Source organism: Physeter macrocephalus, chromosome 6 (genome assembly GCF_002837175.3).
Source record: "Physeter macrocephalus isolate SW-GA chromosome 6, ASM283717v5, whole genome shotgun sequence".
NCBI classification, from domain to species: domain Eukaryota; kingdom Metazoa; phylum Chordata; class Mammalia; order Artiodactyla; family Physeteridae; genus Physeter; species Physeter macrocephalus.
This window is the reverse complement of record NC_041219.1, coordinates 5,036,605-5,044,366: the sequence shown is the minus strand read 5'-3', so window position 1 is coordinate 5,044,366 and position 7,762 is coordinate 5,036,605. Positions and strand designations below refer to the sequence as shown.

Genomic DNA, 7,762 nt, shown 5'->3' with positions numbered 1-7,762 from the left:
GCCTCTCCCGTTGCGGAGCACAGGCTCCGGACGCGCAGCCCCAGCGGCCATGGCTCACGGGCCCAGCCGCTCCGCGGCACGTGGGATCCTCCCAGACCGGGGCGCGAACCCGGTTCCCCTGCATCGGCAGGCGGACGCGCAACCACTGCGCCACCAGGGAAGCCCCTGCCTCACATTTATCTATGGTTCCTATTCTTCTCTACTCCTCCAACAAAAATATGTTCAATATATTGCAAAGCATGGAAAAATGAGTAATACACACAAAAAAGTAAATAATAACCAGACAGACATTTGGGAATATTTTAATGGCCTTTCAGATAAATGTGGATATTCTCCTTTGATACTATACCAAAACTCAATCGTCTGAAATATACTGGAATGGTAACCTTATCAATAAACTTTACATTCTCTGTAACATTAAGACCCATTGGTCTTGGGGGCTTCCCTGGTGGTGAAGTGGTTAAGAATCCACCTGCCAGTGCAAGGGACATAAGTTCGAGTCCTGGTCCGGGAAGATCCCACACGCCGCGGAGCAACTAAGCCCACGTGCCACAACTACTGAAGCCCGCGTGCCTAGAGCCTCTACTCTGCAACGAGAGAACCCACCGCAATGGGAAGCTCACGCACCGCAATGAAGAGTACCCCCACTCGCCGCAACTAAAGAAAGCCTGTGCGCAGCAACGGAGACCCAATGCAGCCAAAAATAAATTAATTATAAAAAAAAAATGACCCATTGGTCTAGCTAGAACTTTGTTTCTTATCCTTGCATGATCTCATAATATCATGCACTGGTGACTTGGAAAATATTGGCTTACAGAGTCATGTGGATCTTCAAATATTGACATATTTCATTATACATTATTTAAAAAACCATGTCCATTAACATCACCAATATCATCGGAAAAATCTTCCAAAATTCTAATTTTCACTTGAAAACTAGAACTTTATCACTGCCCGTAAATACTGTCAATATTTTCCTTTTAAAGATCCAGGTTCACTTTTTGAGAAAATGTCAGTCTAATACCCAAGTCTGAAAAACTTCTTCAGTTTGTCAAGCATTCCTTCAAGTAAAAATGGTATTCATGAAAAAAGTGACTAATTCAGCTTGCAACTCAAAAATCACACAAATGCTTTCCCTAGGGGCAACCATATTTCAGTATGACAGCAGAAAAAGCGTTTTAAGCATACTTCCTATTTTGTCACAGTACATTAAAATATGTACAAAGTTGAGATCTGATAATTTTTTTTTTTTACTTCTTCATCAAGTGCATTTAGACTTTTTTTTTTTAAACTGTGAATGCATGGCACTGAAGGATATGTACCATGACTGCTAATACAGGGAGGTACTCTCACCTGATTTGTTCTCAGATGTCAAAAGTTTTACCCACCTTTGCTTTTGTACATTGGTACAGATGTCAACACAGTGAAAAGGCAAAGGACATCTCAGTATTATTGTAAACAGTCCTGTACTTGTAGACTCCCTCAAAATGTCTAGGCAATCCCCAGGATTCCTTGGACCATACTTTAAAAACCACTGAGCTACACAATTTATTTGTTCACAATCACAATTATTCTTCCTTACTTCTCATTCATACTTTAATAAGAATCTTAAAAATTAAGCAATCTAATCAACTTCAATTGGCACTAGCGATGCTACAGATGAACCAAAGCTTTATACGTCATCTTTCCCACTGAGGAAGCAAAGAGGTTCGGAAAGCTTACAAACTTTGCCTAAAAACTCATTGCACTGGTATGATTGCAAGCAATACTAATTTTCTTCATTATACTTCTCTGTATTCAAAACACTTTAGTGCAAAATCTCAAGTTCAACAATTTCAAGAGCAGGAGAATAACAGATGCACATGTTTATATACCTCATTACTATCCCTTGTTATTATCTGTACAGTACAGAATTCAAGATTCCTGAGGGATTCCCAAGTTTTGCTATAGTTACTGAGGAGCTTAATGATAACTTATAAATCTTAGAAGCAGCAGCTATAACTATGTTAGCATAATGTAGTCTCACTGCAATCTTACAACACGTAGGTAACAGCTGGATGCGATATGCACACCACTTTGACACCTACAAACTATTAATTAAACAAAAAGAGCTTATATTTATAGTCTTCATTCCCAGTAACTAAGAACTTTTAGAAACTCCCCCCTTTTATAAAATACAGTGACTTGAAAAATATATTCTAATAAGAAGGATGAACTATAGAAAACTCAGATAATTAGAATTTTGCATAACATTTTCCATTTCCTTTCTAGAAGCTTTTGCCAAAAACTGCTATTAAATGGACAAACAGATTTACTTTCATCTTTGTGCCCTTCTCACAAGGCAAAGAGGAAAGCAACAGGTAAAGGTGATCCACCAATGGGGCAATTAGTTCACTGTATATTTTCAAAATAAAGTTACTTAACAAAATGCTAAGTTTTAAATAGAGGAGAGAAAACTATCTTATTAAAAGTACATATTTACTGAAATAAATATTCAAGGCAACTACTGAAAAACTCAGCAATAAGCTCCGTGATGTAGCAAAAGTGATGATTCCAAGAAGTCAATAATTGGAAGTGTTCAAAATTACATATAAGTGCTTTTAATGGATGCTCTCTTCCTTTAACATCTTTAGTCTGCCTGTACAACAGTTAAAAACATTCTATCCCCACCACTGGAAAAGATTACCTAGCAAGTTATCTCATAGGATCAGAATCCAGTTTAAATTTAAAAGTCTCATTGAAATAAATAAATAAATAAATACGCACGCACGTACAACTACAAAATTACAAAACAGCATGACTACAAGAGATAAGCGTTAGGAACCAGCCCAATATAAAATTCAAAATCAGAACGTTAGATAATTATTCTGTATAGTTAGACTAAGATTATTAATTTAAAAGTGAACACATTTCTAGTACTTGAGCACCTCATACATAATTTTAAGTGTGGTAATACTCCAGAATATTGTTCTGTATAGTAAAAACCAAATGGAAATTCTGCAATCTACGTTGTAATTTTTTTTTTTTTGGCCGCTGCGCGGCTTGTGGGATCCTAGTTCTCTGACCATGGATTGAACCCTGGGCCCTCTGCGGTGAAAGTGTGGAGTTCTAACCACTGGACCACCAGGGAATTCCCCAAATATTCATTTCTTCCTTTTATAAGTTTTAAGGTTCCTTGGAAACTGTTTAAAAATTTTGATCCACTATTGATGCAAGGAAAAAATTCTTCATAAATCGCTACTGAAATAATAATCAGTTGCTGTTGTAGCCTTAATTTGACTAACATTGGGAATAAACACACCAGTGTTAGGAAGTATGGAGAACTGGTATTTCTTTTTGTTAGTGGTGTATTTTAAGAAGTGATTTTAATTTTTTAAAGGCAGCACAAAAGTTCCTGATAACCTTTCTTCTCTAAAATACAAATTCTATGACTAAAGGGATTGGTCTTAGAATCCAGTGATCAACTAGGTTCAAACAAAGTATAAGAGAATTATACAGCAAGCCAGTCTTTACTGCAAATAGATAAATTCATCCTATTCCTTGCACCTAATGCTTCCATTGTGTTCATAACATTTCCAAAGGACTAATAAATGAAAAGACTTAAGTTCTCAAATGGTAATTAGTACCTTTAAGTACTATTGCAAAATATCTTAACACTGAAAAACATCAGGCTTTCAGCACAAGGGTAAGCCACGGTACAGACCTCCTGCTTGCTGAAAAATCTGTCCAGTGTTAACAATGAATCATTGCATCAGCCAAAATATGTTTCTTAACTTTTTCTAAAAGAAATCCAATTTGAAAAGGGTAACTGTAAAAACTTCAGCCTAATCTCTGACTCTAAGGGTCTCAAAAATGATAGGAGGGGGAAGAAAAATCAAGGCATAAATTTAGGCACAACCCTATATGGTCTTACAAAGTTTAAGATCAATCTTCATCAAGATTTTCTATAGACTGAACATGTGACATTATTGCCATAATAGAAAAGACAGCTTTTGAATATTCAGTTCATAAATACGAAACTATTCCTGGTGCCAGTCAAATCTAAACACTACAGATCAATACCCACCCCTTCTTTACCAATACATAATACAGAAACACATTATTTTAAGCCTTTGGGAAAATGACAACACATGCACACCAGTAAGACCTTGATATTCAATAATAAAACTCCCTACTTACACTTTTGGAAGAAAAATAAACGACACCTTTGCAAAATCAGTCAAATCCTATTTGTATGAGACCCAGTTTCCCTATTTAATTTCACTGCCTTAATAAATATTGATCAAATACCTACAACAGAAGTCAAAGAAAATTGAACATGGACAGTTTCTCATTCAAATCTTAGACTTTATATTTAAAACAACATGTATAATTAGTTACTATGTTATCAATCTCTGCATAGGTCTTCTACCAATCTTGAATTATATTGGAAGATACACCTGTAAGATCCTACTGTACATGGATCAAAGTTTTTTATGATGAATTCCCTATTACACCTTGCTAGACCCTCCTTACATGGTGGCTCCTTACCATGGGGGCTCACTTTCCCTTTATACAGCTAAGACAAAATAGTGAAATTCCACAGTAAAGGACTGTTTTGAGGATAAAATAAAAATCGATTTGTACAGTTAAAATGATTCCAAAACCAATGTGGACATGTTTCTTTTTCAAGGAATACAAAGTTCTCTTCAAATATCATCTCTTTAAATGTTTATTACAGTTAATCCCTAAATCTAAGTGCTAAACACTTACTATGTGCACAGGAAAGGTTCTAGTAACTAAGATACAGTAGAGAATAAAATGGACCAAGTCCCTACCCTCATGGCGTTTACATTTAACAAACTGGTATTGTCTCTGTGCAAAGAACACATCCTGTCCATGGAGTTTATAATTTAGTGGGAAAACAAAAAACACATATAATGATAACAGGAGGTAGGAAGTGACACTTGTCATAGAAAGGAAGAGAGGTGATTTTCATAGGGTGGGGGAGGGTGGGAGGGGGCAGAAAGAGCAATCATTTTCATGAACCCATACCACAGTTTAAAATTAAGCCAGTCTATTATTGGGTTCTTCAGTTGTAGTCCCATACTTGGCACATTAAAACCAAACTGGATACACGTGTTTCAAAGACTTACTTTCCGGCTTCTTCAGCTAAGGAAGCTTCACAATTTATTATGAATGACAAAAAGAAAACGCAAGTGAAACCACTTTCCCGTAGTGCAGAGATCAAAAGCATGGATAGGCTCAAATAAGACTATCATTCAGGGCTCTGTGTCCTTAAAGTTTATTCACCATTCTGAGTATCAACTTCCTCTCTTAAAACCTGGTAATGAAACTACCCAAATGGTTCTACACTGTTTGACTAACGTACTCACCTTTTTTGGGGTATGATGGGATGACTATCCTCTGTAAAATGTAATTCACTATAAAAATGTCGTATATTTTCCTCCAGGTTCTCTATTATGGATAGATTACTGTCCTACAAGTCAGCAGGACCACTGGCTAGTTATCTTATCTTTTCCAGGCCTCAGTTTCCTCCTCCGTAAAATCAGAGGGTGGGACTGGATGATCTTACATAGCCCTTTCCGGCCCTTAAAAAGTCCCATGACTCCATTATGACTCAAACACAATTCAAGGGTCAGCTTTTAGGAGTGATACCAGCTTTAAGTTAAATGAACGTCTACCCTTTTTATGTTACTTCTTGCTAAGCTAAGCTTTTGTTGAACAAGTCCAAATAGCATTCTAATTACAAAAAAGAGGGTTAAAGAATGAATTTACGAGTTGGAAGCTTTAAGTTTTATAAGCATGATAAATTATATTTTAGATATTTATATATTAGATGCTATGCTACTAGCAAAACAAAAATCCAATCAGGCTGAGTTAATTTTCAAATATTAAAATCACAATCTTCATTTAGCGTCAACTTTCTACCCCGTTAAAAATGTGATTTCCCGTTACTGTAACACAGAACTGCTTATGTTCACACAAGAGCTGCAGGGCAAAAATGCTGTTCTGAACTAATAAAAGGGGGTGGGGGATCAGGAGAAGGGGAAGAAAATCGTCTGCCTAAACTCAGCAAGGATGACCTTTTCTCCAAAAGCCATCAGGTTTTTGGTTTTTTTTTTTTTTTTTTTCACAAGAAATATTCGGATGGCCCGATTCACTGGGGGTAGTTTTAAATAAGATTCACGGCGCTGACAGTCAATGCTAGGATTACACACATTGAGATGGCGAAAAAGAGAAGACAAACTTCCTGGATTTTCTCTCCCTCTGTAAGAGAAAGAGATTTCCTCTTGCTGACGAAGGGAAAGGCCCCTTTAACAGTTTTTCTCTACGCGGTGGCGGCTGCCAGACTAGGTGGGGCTCCCTCCGCTGCCTTCCTCCTGCCACTTCCCGCAACAAATGGAGCAAACCAGCCCCGTTTCAGGCAAACTTTTTCCCTGTCAGGCTCGAGCTCGCAGGGCGCCGGGGAGTGGTTTCCCCCGAACGCTCCTCGCCCCAGCTCGGGACTGGGGAAGCTGGGTCTCCTCAAAGGATAACTTTCTGGTTTCCGTTCTAACTTCCACTCACACCCGGGAAGAACAGAGGCAGCCGGCGAGGGGGCTCCGGGGCGGGGGGACGAGTCTTGCGGGGAGCCGGCGGGGGACCGTGGGCAGCGGGAGAGGCTGCGGCGGCCGCGGGCAGGAGGGAGCAGGCGGTGGGGGGGTGGTCCTCGGGCTCTCACTTCCTCCGCCATATTTCAGACATTTGACCCCTTCCGCAAAGCGCGCTGTTCCCCCGCGGCGGCGGCGGCTCACGCCCGCCAGCCTGGGAGGCAGTGCACTCGCCGGCCGGGCCCGCGGTGGGGGGGTGGTCCTCGGGCTCTCACTTCCTCCGCCATATTTCAGACATTTGACCCCTTCCGCAAAGCGCGCTGTTCCCCCGCGGCGGCGGCGGCGGCTCACGCCCGCCAGCCTGGGAGGCAGCGCACTCGCCGGCCGGGCCCGGGCCGTCGCACCACCTGCCGCGCTCCGAGGCCGCCGTCGCCGCCACCCCGGCCCCCTGACCGCCGCGCGCGCGCCCCGCCCGGCCCGCGCCGCACCCCACCCGCTCCCCTCTGCCGGCGCCCGGCCCCCGCCCCGCGCGGCCACCGCCGCCGCTCCCCTCAGCGGCCACGCACGCACTCTGCGAACCTCTCGCGCTGTCACCGGGTCCCCGCAGCCAGCGTCGCCTCGCGCTCCCTCCGGGTAGCTGCTACCGGCGCCACGGCGGTCCTGCCGCTACCGCCGCCGCCGCTCCGGCTGGCTTACACGCCTGACTCTGGGCGAGGTTCGGCGGTGTCGCCTTGACGTCAAGCGTTCAGCCTCGCTCTCGCTTCCGCCCGCGGGCGGGGCGCGCGGGTGCGCAGCCGGGAAGGGGCGGGGCCGAGGGGCGGGGCGAGGGGAGCCGAGGGGCGGGGCCTTCCGCGTCCCCGCAGCGCAAACCGGGAGTCCGCGGCGGCTTTCGTGGCGTTTCCTCCGTGGTGTTTTTCTCTCCCTTTTACTGCCTCCTCGGCCTCCCCTTGGCTTCCCAGATCCTAGCGGGTAACAACGGTACGAAGGGCTTAAAAACCGTACGAATTCCAAAGGTGCATTTCATGCAAACTGTAATTCAGTCACCAACGCCACCAAACATTTGGTGCTTCCGTACTCCTTTGTGCTGGGGAAAGTGGCTGGAGAAGTAACAGCGCTCAATTTCCACACCTAGAGCTCCCGTGAGGGTGCCTTGGCTAGGGCACAGTCTT

General features: G+C 42.8%; 1 protein-coding gene across 3 annotated transcripts in view; it reads right to left on the bottom strand.

The window, feature by feature from the left end:
• Nucleotides 1-7,322, bottom strand: part of RAP1B (RAP1B, member of RAS oncogene family) — a 47,598-nt gene extending 40,276 nt beyond the window's left edge. For 2 of the 3 annotated variants that reach the window (XM_055085188.1, XM_024122732.3), the window contains exon 1: nucleotides 7,173-7,322. The gene's annotated coding sequence lies outside the window, so the exon portion shown is untranslated. Of the gene's footprint in view, nucleotides 1-7,163 lie in introns of all 3 variants that reach the window. The other variant, XM_024122734.3, reaches the window with a different exon arrangement.
• Nucleotides 7,323-7,762: the final 440 nt, after the last annotated feature.